General features: G+C 36.0%; 2 pseudogenes; both read left to right on the forward strand.

Annotated features, from left to right (window-relative positions):
- The first annotated feature begins 4,687 nt into the window (after window positions 1–4,687).
- LOC143619299 (serine/threonine-protein kinase UCN pseudogene) lies at window positions 4,688–6,802 on the forward strand (annotated as a pseudogene).
- Window positions 6,803–10,591: 3,789 nt separating this feature from the next.
- LOC143619394 (uncharacterized) lies at window positions 10,592–15,762 on the forward strand (annotated as a pseudogene).
- The last annotated feature ends 369 nt before the right edge of the window (window positions 15,763–16,131 follow it).

Below are 16,131 nucleotides of genomic sequence, written 5' to 3' on the forward strand. Positions count from 1 at the left end.
TTGCTGTGAAATTCCCATACAACCTCTGTCTACTGTAGCTTGGCTACAGTATCACCGCCCACTTTTTTTTATATATAGGTTAATATATGGAGGGTACCAAAAGTATATGTTCGACAAAAATTTCACATATCCCGTAATTATAAGAGATTTTTAATTATATGTTTATCAAATAAAATATTATAATAATTATTTTTTATTTGGATAACAAATTCTACTTGATTTTTTTTCACCAAACATTATTCCAAGATATACACTCTTTACTAGTATTACTTTGATGTAATAAATAAAGTAAACATGTTATGTTTCTCTAGTAAACTTTTTGATGGATTTTTATTTTCATATATAAATAGTTGCTATTTGCATAGATTAAATGATCATAACATTTCAGTTTTTAAGATGCAAGTTTTGCAATTTATAAGGTTTAAATGATTATATTTTATTGGTTAAAATAACTCTTAACCGTAGTTTTTTAAAGTTATTTATTTTTTGTTTTCCCTTTTTATGATTTTACAGGTATACCAATGAATTTATTAGGTGATATAATTTTATTTTATAAAATAAGATGTGGATCATGCAGGTCACTAACATTTGAAGCAATCAGCAATTTACAAATCAAAGTTTACATTTAATTAACAAATTTAATAACTCCGATGTTGGTGCGTCTCACATGCTAAAATTCTTAGGCCCTCGGCAATGATTTAAAAAAATCAAATTAATTGTTTATCGGTTAAATTTTTATTTTTGAAAAAACCATATTTTTCATATATTAAACAAAAAGTTTCAATTACAATAAAGAAGCGGGTAAGGGGGTAACAAGCTGCACCGCCACCTCCTTCTAAATGGACCCGAATCTACTGAAATCAAAGTTATAGTTCTTTGGCGTCGATAAGTTACTGTGCACGATCAGTTGAACTCTTTTTAGAAACGTAATAACTTCGGGGGCAAGGGACCTAAATGTATCAAAAGCAAAAGGAATGGAGACGTGTTGATTCTTGGCACATGCTTTCTCATGTTTAGCAATTTGTCCTGATTTTGCCTTCAACAGCCTGCCTAACAACAAACTCGATATCCCTAAGCACGATAAGGGGGATACTCCAGTAAGGTCTATACAAGCATGATTCCCCATGCCCATCCAAACACAAGAACGTCTGCTGGCCGGAAAGTAGACATCCCTTCAAGTGGATCCGACAGGAAATTCATAGGTGTTTCATTTTTGTCGAGATCCCCGCTCGTTTTAACACATCACAAAGGACATCTCTTACCAAATTATGTCCGTATTTAAACACCAGAAACTCCTTGCAATGAATGGCATGCTCACCAAAATTATTCAACAAACTTTACGACAAACCGGGCATGGCTCATCAACTAGGAATCATGGGATCATTAAACGATATTTAAGAATGACCATATTCTCCGCTGCTGACATGCTTTATTTTTTAAAAGGGTGGGTTGTTATATACAAATACCATCCCCATGGTGTGTGAACAAGACTATACGGTTCGTATAGGGCCTATACAAGTCGTATAGGCCTAACTTATCAACATGCGTATGGAGGTGACAGTGTGGCAGCTTTTTGCAGTCTATATGAGCCGTATAGACCCTATGCGAGTCATATAGATATTCTTGTTCGTATAGACCCTATACGAGCCGTATAAATCCTATACGAGCCGTATAGACCTATACTACTCATATAGACAGCATGTCAGCTGTACTTTGGCCAGATATTTATAAATATTTTATGCTCTATACCATTTTTTATGGACTCGTATAGATGGTATATGACCCGTAGAGGCCAGGTACCATTTTTATGGACTCGTATAGATGATATTTATAAATATTTTATGGTCTATACCATTTTATGGACTCGTATAGATGGTATATGACCCGTAGAGGCCAGGTACCATTTTTCTTACTCCAAACGTAATTATTTTTATAGCCGTTATATTTCAAAAGCTTAGATAACTCACATGAGCGTCAACCAAAATGGATTCCTTGACCACATATAAAAAGTCGTTACCCAAAAATGCTCATGTTATTCGTATGTTTTTATGTATATAGCAAAATTTAAATTACGTATTTCTATTTTGTAAACAACTCGGATGTTATTTTTAATATTTTGTAATTTTAAAAAAATCTAAAAGAAACACTATACGAGTTGCATAGCCCTGCCCTATACGGCTCGTATAGGGGCTATACGATGCTAATAAATGAAAACTGACACTCCTGTCCAAAAATGACTTGACACTACACCTATACGAGTCGTATAGGCCCTCCTGATGTGTGAATAACCTCCTTGGTGTACGAATAACCTAAGCCTTTTTTATATTATGTGACAACTTATATTTAAAAAAAATCGCTAAAAATTTACTTTTATAAAATCCACATATGACAATCTTGGGGAGACCCAAGTTTGATTCTTGAAGCCAACCGGTTTTATCACAGGTGGAATAGGGACCCTGTTAAATGTCATTTTGCAGTCTGTGGGTTTTCCTGGTTTGAACGCCTTAGCCTTACCCTGAACCCGCGGGCCCGGTTCAGACAACGTAAGTGGTTAGGTGTGGGGTTCTGGGACTCTCGACATGCTCGAGGGTGCGATCCATCAGATACGAAATTCGCCGTTCAAAAAAACAAAAAACCTATGACAATCTTGTCTAATTTGTCCATTGTTGTATGGCTTTGTAACATCTAACTAGATGTGGCTTCAAAGAGGCTTACTCATGATTGTGATACTGTCGTTCAAACACGCTTAATGGCTTAGTTGAAACAACATTTGTTGTGTTTGTGGTTGCAAAATGCTTGGTGTTTATTAAGGTTAAGACCTATATATGAATCTAGCATCTCTCATATGCATGAGCAATGCATTATCGAATATTTCCAACAATACAACCATATTTTTTTTTCTCTTCCTCAGGCTTACCTGATAATGCTTTGCTTCGTTTTATTTATTTCTTAAACCTCATACTTAAACATGTTTGAACACGAATAATACCATGACAAGTCACGCTTAGTAAAGTCCTCGCTCAATAGTAGAAAACAAAGTTGTACGCTATGAGTCAGGACAGAAAATATTATTATCATGATCGGCAAAATAATTCATCAATCCTATTTTGATGTCATACACTACAAACATACAACATACAAAGTCATCCTACAACACAATCAAACACATAATGATAGTGAGATATGAATTAATTGGTTAGGGATAAATCACATCCCTTTTGAATAAAAAAGTATTAGGCGTTTCCTTAAATTAAGGTAGAACATGTGATATTTGTCTCTTGTTAACTTCTTTCTTAAGCCTTTACACGTGTGCCATAGTTTTTCAAATATAGTATACACCATTATTAGAAATGAAATAAATAAAGTTTAATCACATACGTAAGTATGTAGACATCAATAGCACCCAAGGACACTCTTTTCCTTATTTTCTAGTTGACCTCTAAGAGATTCAAGCCAATTGTGCATGCATTATAAAAGTTCATTCGTTTATATATTGTTTTTATTTAACTACTTTTATTTATTTGGCGCTTAAACAACATATATGGTTCATTACTTCATATTACATTTTACTTTCAGGCTTGACTGGCTGAATAGTCTGGGATTAATTTGAAACCAAACTGGCAATGAACTTATAAATCACAATTGCGGATTGCCTGTCACTTTATTGTAACCGTTTGAGGTTTATAACTATAAACTACTTTAGAAAAAAAAAGTACGATTTGTAAATTGTAATTTATTAAGCATTTTACAAGTTTATTAGAAATTGGTTTTGTGTAGTGTATAGCTATAATTCTTCAAAGGAAAAAAAAGCAGCACGAATGGACAGATGAAGAGAATCTAGTGCTCAATTATTTATTCATTTATTTATTCTAGTTTGCATGTTGATAAATTGAAAATTTGAAATTAGTATCCGGTTTTAAAATGTTCTATTAACAAGAGAATATTTCAAAACAGCTATATTCTCATTTATAAGAGAATTGCAAAAACAGTAATATAAGATTCTCAACTGATGTTTGCCAATGCATCAATCTACGTATGTAGTCATGTCAACAATTATGCGTATCAGCTTATGTGGTTGTCCACTTCACCTAGACACACCTCTAACAACACACTTGCCATCTTTGTCTTTCAGTCTTACATCTCTAACAAATCAAACCCGAATATTAACGACAAATTGAGGAGAAGGCCGGACCAACGTTTCTCAAGGTCTAAAGTGAAGTAGCGAACATCAAAATTGAGGCCTTTTTTTGAGGCTTAAAATTTGGAGGTCTAAAACCATGGAAATGAATTGTTTCTTGTTCGGCATTGTGTCTTTCTACTAATCATTGTGTTTTAGTTCTTGTATATTACGTTAGTAGTAAACTAGTAATAATTTCAAAAGCCTCAAAATTTGAAGGTTTAAAGACCCGCCTTACTTGGCTTATGCTAGAGTCGGCCCTGATTGGGGAAGCATGAGAAACATGCAAATTAATGATGAAGGATCGAATTTTGCAAGGCGATCACGACAGATTAAGAGAAATGGGATGACAAAGGAAAGCATCAATGGAGACAATGAAACCTAAGAAATCGAAAATTATAAGAAAGCAACATAGCAAACCAAACGTGCGAATCTCGTGGACCACGATGGATGGTGGAAAACCATTTTCGTACTAGTTAGGTTTTTTTTCTAACTTTTAAGAATATAAACATGTTAATGTTGATGATAATAAGAAATGGGATGACAGTGGAGCAAGTGGAAGGAAAGGGTGAGAGGGTTATCGACAAGTATGTGGAGGGAGGCGACGATAGTGAGAGGAAAGGGAACGTGCACCTGCGTGCTCATAGAGAGTGGTTCAATAAAAAAGAATATAGAAGATGCGATAGTGTGCTTGTTGTAAGATAGGCAACCCTACAATGGTTAGAGGCCATGCGGGTGGTGGTGACCGATCATAGAGATAATGTATGACCAGGGATGACACTGAGACAAGTATTGATAACGATTGTCTCATGTCCGATCGTAACACAATATGATATAAAATTTCTTACTTTTTGTATTTTAATAAAATTTTATTATCAAAGAAATTCGAAATATAAAACTAAAATAACAGTGGATTAGTAGATTACTTTATTATTAAAAGACAAGAAAAATAAATAATTTAAAGCAAAAGTTTACATGTACGTCTTGGATTTTCCAGTCGATTTCGAGTTTGTTTTCCTGACTATGCTATCATCGTTGGGTATTTTATGAGCCCTTCCGTATTAGTCATTATCACAGTTTGTTATAGCAATACCTAGTTCATTATCGCATCCGAACTATAATGCTTCTAGCCTTCTATAGTCCCTGATTGCATACCTGACACGTAACATCAAAGCCGATCTTTCTTTTCGATGATGTATGTCACATACATTTTGCTTATTAAGTTTAATAAAAGAGAGATCGAAATTCTTACTCATACTTATAGGTATAAACGATATTCATATCATATATACCATGTATGTAATTTAGAAAGTGTTTGATAGGAATAATTATGAGAATTGAAACTATTAACAAAAAGAAATAAAATATATACAAATAAAAATGGGCATACACTACTCATGCATAATAATAATAATACATTCTCGTCTCCAATGTATTATATAAAGAATGCATCACCACCAGAACACCACTCAACCATCTCCGGCCACCACTAGCAATGGAGAGTCATAATCTCCGACCGATTAAAGTACTCGGAAACGGAGCCACGGGTACCGTTTTGCTCGTCCACAATATCATTTCCGACCCGTCTGCCCGTTCCCCCTTTGCCCTCAAAGTCGTCGAGAAATCGACCCAACAATCCGCCCATCGTGCCCGGCGGGAGGTATCCGTCCTCACCCGCCTTAACCGTCACCCCCATCCCTTCCTCCCGTCCTTAATCGGATCCTTCGAGACCACCGAATTCCTCGCATGGTCCATCCCATACTGCCCAGGACGCGACCTTAACGTTCTCCGCTACCAGCAACCGGATAACGTCTTCTCAGTTTCCGTTATCCGGTTCTATCTAGCGGAGATCGTGTGCGCGTTAGAGCACCTACATAGCATGGGCATGGCGCACCGTGACTTGAAACCTGAAAACATTTTAATTCAGGATTCAGGTCACGTGACACTCACAGACTTTGACTTGTCACGTGCCCTAACCCCAGCTTTCTGGGCTTCAGATAATAATAAAAGTTATTCTCTGAAGCCCAAGAAGCATGAACACGCGTGCGCTAGTTTAAAAAAGGCAAAAGGCGCACGTGTGTTGCCAGTGACTCGTGCCGACGGTGAACGTTCAAATTCATTTGTTGGCACTGAGGAGTACCTCTCGCCTGAAATGGTTAGAGGCGACGGACATGAGTTTTCCGTCGACTGGTGGGCGTTAGGGATTCTCGCGTACGAAATGCAGTATGGTAGAACTCCGTTTCGTGGTAAGAACCGCAAGGATACGTTTGGTCGGATATTAACGACGCCGCCGAAGTTCACCGGCAAACCATCGTCATTGACGGAGCTTATCACTAAACTACTAGAAAAAGACCCCACGCACCGCCTTGGGTACCGGAAAGGCGCGTGCGAGATCAAAGAGCATCCATTTTTTTATGGGTTAAGGTGGAATTTATTAACGGAAGTTGTACGGCCTCCGTTTATACCGTCAAGAGATAACGTTGGGTTAACGATGGAAACGGTTGGAATTAATATAAAGGAGTATTTTCAGAGGCTACGGAAGCTGCCGTCACCGTTAGATTCTCCGTTATGTAACGTTTCATTGACGGAGTTCTAACGGGCGCACGTGTGGAATGGTGACTGTGTATATAAAGTTAAAGTTGTAGAAAGTAAATTGATGCTAGATTGGTGGGCCATGATGGCTTGTCATTTGCTAGATCGGGTTTATTATTTCGGTTTCGGGTAGTTGGGGTTGGGTTATTTAGAATTTTGTGTATGACATAAATCCGGTAGCCAATTTTTATCACAACTGTGTTTGGATTAATCTGTTTTCGGGTATTAGCGTAACAGGTTTATTGGATATGGGTAACATCGACGTCCACGTCAATAGCTGTCTAAAGAGAAGCTATGAAGCCGTTAACATTTTTTCACGAGCATCCCTCTCTTCTCTACATCAATGTCTACTTATCCGATAAATCCTGATATTGTAAAGTTGGTTTAAATTGAAGATTGTATAGGTGTTAAAATTATAAAGTATTTTCTACATTTAGTTATAACTTAGTCTAGGCTTTTATTAATATATGCAATATGGTTATTATATATATATTAAAAACAAGCTTTTAACACACTCACAAAACTTACTATTCATCAAAATAATGAATATGAATCACACATTTTTCTAAATTTGATAACTATACGATTATTCACGTTGACTCGCCTTAGCAACGCCCTGGAGCGATAACTTTCGGGTTTTACTAACGATCGGGTTTTACCGACCTTTTTGTTTAGTTTCGGTACCGTCACAAATGTAATCGAAACTGACCGAATTCACATCGACTCATCGCGCTTGTTTTAGTTCCGATACCATAAGGAAAACCGACCGAATGTCGATTTTTTTAGTTATAGTATCATAACGAACGTGACGGAAACCGACAGAATTTGCTTAGACTCAACTTCTCACCGCCCGAAATCGACAATGGTCGGCTTACCAGCACTCGAGTTTTACCGACCGACGCCACCTCCATTGGTCCTTCTCAACTCTCAATTTAGCAAATTTTTTAGCAATGAATGATATCGATGATTCTATATCGTCGTATATGTAACATATGAAAAAGACAAGCCTTCTTAAGTTATTCGAGCTCGGATTCGACTGAAACTTATTAAATTAGAACAGTACCAAGCTCTAGAGCTCAAATCAAACTTGCTTCGTTGAGCATGGTGCTTATGAATATCTCCATCTTATTAAAACTTTTAATTTGAGCTCCATTTTACAAAAAGAATCATGCACTCATGAAAACAAGTTCATGATTAACCTTGGGCGGTCAAATTCAAATTCGACTCAACTCGTTTAGTGGTTAACATAATAAATTAATTGAAAAGATAATACGTGGTCGATTTAACCTTAGAGAATGAATTTGGGCCGCCTTAAGACACACCGATAGTATCAAGTGGATCGAAATTAAATTCATCACACGTAACTTTGTACTTTAACAACTGTCGTATAATAATTCTTAAATGTGTAAATTCATAAATTTGTTTGTTTTTCTCAAGTAATTAGAATTTAGAATGAATAAAATGTAGTGAATACGATGCTTTTAGTGAGTTGAATCCAAGTCATAAACAATAAAATTTAGAGGTGCACAAACCAAATAGGAACTGGTTTTGGGTTGGTCAACAAAGTCAATAACCGGGTCAGGTAGAACCAGTTTCGGTGTGCCGGGTTTTTGACTAGTTTGGCCGGCTTTATATTGGGTTTCGGCTGGGTTGGGTATGGCTTCTTTGAGGAACTAGAACCTAGTTTGTACCTGTGGGTCAGGTAGACCAGATCAGGCCCAGAATCGAGTTTTTTGCCCAAGAGTCCAAGACCTGTACTCGGTCCATCTCTATTTGTGATGCTGGAGGTCCGGTAAAAAGATAAGCCCACTCAGAATATACTTTAAAGACCCATCACACTATCACACAGCCTAATCTTAATATCTCATATTGGTCAATGATCATGTAACATATGTATTTAATTTTATTCGAACTTAATGTCTAAATCTGACAAAAAAGATGTAAAACTATATAAAAAAATAAAAAATAAAAAAATTTCGTCATTTTCCCTCTCATTTAGTGTGTGTGTGTTTTATTATTATTTTTTGTTTTTACATCAATGACAAAGTAAATATGGGTATTTTGTTTTAAATTAAGTTTGAAGGTTAAATATGACAATTAAACATTTTTTGTACAGTGAAAAATAATTTTATAGTTGAATGGTCTCCTAATACATTATTTTGTAAAGCTACTAATGGTTCATGGATATTCGTCACAATTCAAGTCGAGTCGATTTAAGTTGATGCCAAGTTTGTACTTGACTTAACTTCTAAATTTGATGCGCGATAATTGACTCGAGCTCAATTTAGCCTTTGTTTTCAAGCATTATCTTGGTTAATTTTCGTACTAACCTTAAGGATCAAAATGATATCCAACCATTTTCTAACTTTTGGATATTTTAAATTTGTAGGCTCTAAATTATTCTTTCATGTAAACCATATAATTGTGTTCTTTACCAAAAAAAATATATATATATATGTTCTTATTTGATTGAAATAACATCAAACAAATATAAAGAAAGCACACAAAAGGTAGGCATTGGCAGTTTGTCATCATCTTGATGGGATCAAAAGTTTGGGTAACTTAGGAACCATGAAATTAGCATGACCTAGAATTATATACTTCTAAATTACAAGCCTATCATTTTATAACCGTTTTATGGCTAAAATACAAGATATTATAGATATATTTTAACCACAAAACGATTATTTAACTGCATAATCTACCCTCATTTTCTCTTTGATATATTATGTTGGGAAAATTTTTAAAATGACCCTTTTTAAGAGAGAAACTATAAAATAGCCCAAATATCTTAAAGATTCTCAAAATGGACCAAATAATTTGAACCAGGGCGACACATTGGGAATATATTCTTAATATGAGGGAGCAGGCCAAAATTTTGAAAATGTTGAGGGAGCAGGCCAAATTTGGAATAATGTTGATAGACACGACCAAATTTTTGAAAATGTTGAGAGAGCAGGTCATATATCCGACTTAACTTTTCTTCTCAAAAAGCAGTCTTCCCAAACGGTTTTTTATGTGTATTACCTGATCCGTACAAATTTTCAAAATTTTGGAAAATGTTCCTTTTTAATTTCGTCTTGGGAAATGCATTTGAGAGAATTTGTTACAAAGAGACGAGTTTTTATTTTCTTCTTATACGTTGAAATCCCGTCCACACCAAGAAGATTTAAGAAGATTCTGTCCACACCGACAACATTTTTATTTTCCAGCGATGTTTTGTTTTACAAGAAAAATCTGCGTGTTCGAAGTACTCCAACTCAATACCCATGGACCATTAATCCGGAATTGAAGTCTCCAAATGGACATCCGGATAGTAAGAACTAAGGCGTATAACCAGTTGGTAATTTTAATTAAATCGTTGGGCTTAGGGACAATGGGTTTGTAGCATGTCAGGCACCATTGAAGGCGGCATCGGGCAAGGCTGTTAAACTCGAGAAAGCCTGTTTGGAGAATCAACACGTGTTTATCCCCTCTGCCTTTGACACATTTGGATTCTTAGCTCCGAATGCCGTGGACCTTCTGAACATAGTTTAGAAAGTCGTTCATAGTAATTTATCGGCCCATGAGAACCAAAACTTTGTTTTTAGTAGGATTAGGTTTGCTATCCAAAAGGAGGTTGCGGCGCAGCTTGTTGCCTGCTTACCCGCCACTTCATTGTAAATCGTTAGGTTGTTTTTTGAAATATAATTATTATTAATATAAATTTATTTTAAAACTATTAATATATGTAATTTTAGTTTAATATAATTATATTAAATAATTAAAATAAGGTGGCACTCCCTGAATTTATTTTCCTGTGTGGAACTGAAAGGAACCACCAAACAATAATGTTCTTAGAGATGCTAACTATTGTGCTAATGGTTTTATTGTATGATTATGCAATAAGCAAAGAGTGTACCAATGTTCCCACAAAGCTTTCATCACATACTTTTCGTTACACCTTACTAAATTCAAACAACAACACTTGGAAACAAGAGGTGTATTCACATCACCATCTGACTCCAACCGATGAGTCCGCATGGGCCGGTTTACTCCCAAGGAGGGGCTTAAAACAGGAATATGAATTCACTTGGAGGATGAATAGTGATCAGTCTGTGGATTTCTTGAACGAGTTGCCTTTGCATGATGTGAGGTTGGACCGTGATTCGATTTACGGTCAAGCTCAGCAAACCAGTCTGGAATACTTGTTAATGTTGGATGTTGATAGATTGGTTTACAGTTTTAGGATCACAGCTGGTTTGCCAACCGTTGGTGTAGCATATGGAGGTTGGGAGGCCCCGAATCAAGAGATTCGTGGTCATTTTGTCGGTTGGTTTACTTTCTTAAATCTTGTATTTTGTTACTCTTGGTTTTGCGGATGTGTAAGCCTGTAAACGAACATGAACAAAGCTTGTCTGTGTTTGTTCGTTTAAATTTAAGAAGATGACGTGTTTGTGTTTGTTTATGTTTATTCATTAAATGTATAAATGAACGGTCCACGAATGTTAGTGAATGAACATAGTTGAACTTAAATGAATGAATGTAATTGAGCTAAAACCAATTATAAGTAAATGGGAACAACAATATGTTGGTCCTAAAAAGTTACTAAAACAAAACTAAATTATAATGGCGTAAAAATTTTAATTGAATATATTAATGAACGAACTTAAACAAATGTAAACCAACAAATATAAATGAACAACATAAATGAACAAACGAGACACGTTTTCATGTTCATTTGTTTTAACTAAATGAACAAAAATCTTGTCATGTCCGCTCGCTTATTATTACTACACGAACTTCCCACTGAACAGTTTACTGAAAGATAAGTCCGCTTACATGTCTAATTTTGCTTGTTATGAAACTATAACTCATCATAATTTCAGCCTCATTTGGCAACAGTTGAATATGGTGTTTGAAAGTTCAATCTTGTAAATATTAAGATAATGTTTATTGTTTATAGTTTATAACTATCATATACAAAACATCTCTAACCTTATAATGATTTGCTAACACGAAGGGCATTACTTAAGCGCATCGGCTCAAATGTGGGCTAGCACAGGTAATACGATTCTCAAAAAGCGGATGACAGCAGTTGTATCTGCACTTGCTGCATGTCAAGATAATATAGGCACGGGCTATCTTTCCGCTTTCCCATCTGAACTTTTTGACCTTTTTGAAGCTATAAAACCGGTTTGGGTGCCTTATTACACCGCTCGCAAGGTAAACTTCAAAAGATTTGTCAACTATTAAACCAAAGGTAGTTTATATGTTTATTGTAAGTTGCAGATAATGACTGGTTTAGTGGATCAGTATGTTTTGGCTGGGAATAGTCAAGCTCTAAAAATGGTGACGCGGATGGCGGACTATTTTTGCAGGCGCGTGCAGAATGTGATTACTCGGTATAGTATTGAAAGGCATTGGTTATCGTTGAATGAAGAAACTGGTGGAATGAATGATGTTCTTTATAGGCTATACACAATCACAGTATGTTTAAGATATGTTGTTATATATATATATAGAGCCATGTTTTTGAAGTTATAATTCTGATTGCTACACATTTATGATGGTTTATATATTAATGAAATTCATGTTACAACATAACTGTTTTTATATGCATTTAGGGAGACATGAAGCATCTGTGGTTGGCTCACCTTTTTGATAAGCCTTGCTTCCTTGGCCTGCTAGCTATGAAGGTAACATACACACACATTTATATTAATATAAATCATCATGATTATGTTAATAAGTCAACATGGTACTTTAATACTGCTCCACATTTTGATTCAAATATTGTAATGAGCGAATTGCGGTTTTCGTCCATGTGGTTTATCAAAATCTGCGGTTTTAGTCTAATAGTTTCAAATTTGTGATTTTCGTCTCTGTGGTTTCAATTCACTTGCAATTAAAACTAATCCTGTTAAGTCTGGTCGTTAAATCCATAGTGTGTCCTTCACGTGAGGAGCAGTTTTGTCCTTTTTACCCAAAATACACCCAGCCATTCACATGAGGGGGCTTGCAAATTAGGACTGGGTTTTATTTAGGGAGAAAAATGGCAAAACTACCCCTCACATGAAGGACACGCTGATGGGTTTAACAACCAGACTTAACGGGATTAGTGAATTCGGGTTTAGTTGCAAGTGAAATGAAACGATAGGGACGAAAATCGCAAATTTGGACAAACCACAGGGGCGAAAACCACAGTTTACTTTATTGTAATTTTTCTGGACCAAGGAGGTTAACATATGCTATGTTGTTATTGTTGAAACATGCAACTTTTATTCTTTTTTTTGTGCATGTATTTATCGGTCTCACTTTCAACATGTAGGCCGACGACATATCTGGTTACCACGCCAATACACATATTGCAATCGTTGTTGGAGCTCAAAGGCGGTATGAAGTCACTGGTGATCCTTTGTATAAGGTCATTAGATTTTAATTTCTTCCCCTTGAAATCACATTATTAACTTTGACCATATGACAAGTCAACTTCATTTACATGAAAAAGTCAAGTTTAGCCATATGATTTGCTTTCAGGAAATAGGGACATTTTTCATGGATATCGTAAATTCTTCGCATATGTATTCTACAGGAGGCACATCATACCATGAGTTCTGGTGCAACATTTAGATAGAAATATAAATATATAATTTTGGTTAATCACTTAATCGATAGCGCTTTTAACTTTTTATCTAACAAAATATTGTTGGTGTCCTCAGGTCAGAACCAAAGAGACTCGCAAACACTTTGCACACAGCGAGTGCAGAATCGTGTACAACCTACAACATGCTAAAGGTGTTTGGCTATATTTTAGTCACATTATTTAAAAACCGTCTATTAACTATTAACGGTATTAACAGTATTTGATCTTGTACTGATCAGGTATCTTATAACCTGTTCAGATGGACGAAAGAAATGGCGTACGCAGATTATTATGAACGAGCTTTAACTAATGGTGTTCTAAGCATTCAAAGACCCGGTATTATGATATATATGCTGCCATTAGCTCCCGGATTATCAAAAGCTATTGGATTTCATAGATGGGGTTCAAAGTTTAATTATTTTTGGTGCTGTTACCGAACAGGTTCGAAACTTTAGTTTCTTATAGTTAGCATACCGGCATTGTGGGTCCCACTCGTACGATATAAGGTTTAACAGACTATTAACTTTGTTTTTTTTATTTAAACGGTTTTTAAGGGATTGAATCGTTTTCGAAAATGGGCGATTCAATATACTTTGAAGAAGCAGGAAACGGTCACAGGCTTTATATTATTCAGTACATATCAAGCTCGTTGACTGGAAATCCAGGCAGGTTTTTCTTGCACAGAAAGTCGAGCCTGTGGTGTCGTGGAACCCACACCTTCGAGTGACGGTTATGATCTCTTCAAAGAAGGTACAATAACCATCACATTAAATTAACTAGCAAGCATTGTAATATCATTTGTATATTAGTAACACTAATTATATGTTTTTGGTAATTAATCCTTATATCTACAGCAAGGAGCCTCATCCACATTAAAATTTAGAGTACCACATTAAAATTTAGAGTACCATTTTGGACTACTTCAAATGCAAAAGTATTACTTAATAGTCAACCTATTAATCTAACAACTCCAGGTATCAATCTGTGGATCAAAATATAAATACTACATAAGATATTTGGGTTTGGATCAAATACAAATGACTTTTATCATGAGAAGTGTACAAATAACTATAGTAATTATTATTATGCTCTGTTATATTTTATAACATAATTACTCTAGTTATTAGTATGTTTAGTATGTTAATTTTATTTGTGAGCAGATACTTTTTTATCCGTCTCAAAACAATGGAGTTCAAATGACACAATTAACCTTCATCTGCCCATAACTCTTAGGATGGAACCTATCCAAGGTATCATCATTGTATTATATTATATTGAGTGAACTGTGGTTTTCGTCCCTATGGTTTATTCAAATCTGCGGTTTTAGTTCAATAGTTTCAAATTTGTGATTTTCATCCCTGTGGTTTCTTTTCACTTGCAATTAAACCCGAATTCACTAATCTTAATCTTGTTAAGTCCGGTCGTTAAATCCATCAGCGCGTTCTTCACGGGAGGGGCAGTTTTGTCTTTTTTTTTCCCAAAATACACCCCAGACCCTCACGTGAGGGGGCTTGCGAATTAGGACAGGGGCTTATTTGGGGAGAAAAATAACAAAACTGCCCCTCACGTGAAGGACACGCTGATGAGCTTAACGACCAGACTTAACTAGATTAGTGAATTCAGGTTTAATTGCAAGTGAAATGAAACCACAGGGACAAAAATCGCAAATTTGAAACTATTGGATTAAAAGTACACATTTGGACAAACCACTTGAACAAAAACCGCAGTTCACTCTATTATATTTAACAGCATTTCATTATTTTCCAATAAATTGTGCCCAAATGCTCACTTATGAATCAACATTTTACAAAAAGTATTTTTCAGATGATCGGCCCCTACGATCCATGCAATATTATACGGTCCCTATCTGCTCGTTGGATTAACCGTTGGCGACTTTGACTTGCAACCGGACGCATCATACTCCTCGCTTTCGGACTGGATCGTTCCAGTTCCCGCTTATTTCAACTCACAATTAATATCTCCAACCCAAGAATCCGGTTACTCAACTTTAGCCCTTTCACATATTGCCAACATGATAACAATGCAGACGCTTCCCCAGCCCAGTTCAAATACTTCTGTATTCGCAACCTTTAGGCTCGTGTTAACAGGACAAAACAACACAGTATCACAAGCTGTAATGCTGGAACCATACAGTCTTCCTGGCTCATTTCTTGTGCACCAAGGAAGAGGTGAAAGACTTGCGGTTGACAGTTATTCTGTTACTTGGAATGCAGTTTTCTATATGGCTAATGGTTATGATGGGACGGTTCGGTTGGAAGCTCAAAGTGAGGAAGGTTGTTTTGTGTTGAACTCGGGTGGATTCGTGAAGTTGGCGTGTGAATATGGTGGTTCGTTGATTCGTTTTTGAAGTTAACGAGTTTTGTGGTTCGTGATGGGATCAGCCGGTATGATCCTGTTAGCTTTGTGGCTAAAGGGTTGAGGAGGAGTTATCTTTTGCAGCCATTGTTTAGTTTGAGAGATGAAAACTATACAGTTTACCTCTACACTTTATGTTATAAGCTCACTATGGAAAGAGTTTTATATTTTGTTGGTGGCTTGTAATTTGGGGTGCAAACATGCTACTCGAGATCGGCTAGTGAAAAAGCTCGATAGAACAGAGATTAAATGAGCTCGAGCCTAAAAGTAATTTCGTTTAATAACGAGCCCGAACTTCACTTATCGACCTCAAGACGGCTCGCGAGCCTAAACGAGCCTGTCATTTGTATAATTTTTATAA

The sequence above is a fragment of the Bidens hawaiensis genome, unplaced genomic scaffold (assembly GCF_021521415.1).
Source record: "Bidens hawaiensis isolate Kalapana, Puna unplaced genomic scaffold, B.hawaiensis_p1.1 tig00000055_1, whole genome shotgun sequence".
Classification (NCBI taxonomy): Eukaryota; Viridiplantae; Streptophyta; class Magnoliopsida; order Asterales; family Asteraceae; genus Bidens; species Bidens hawaiensis.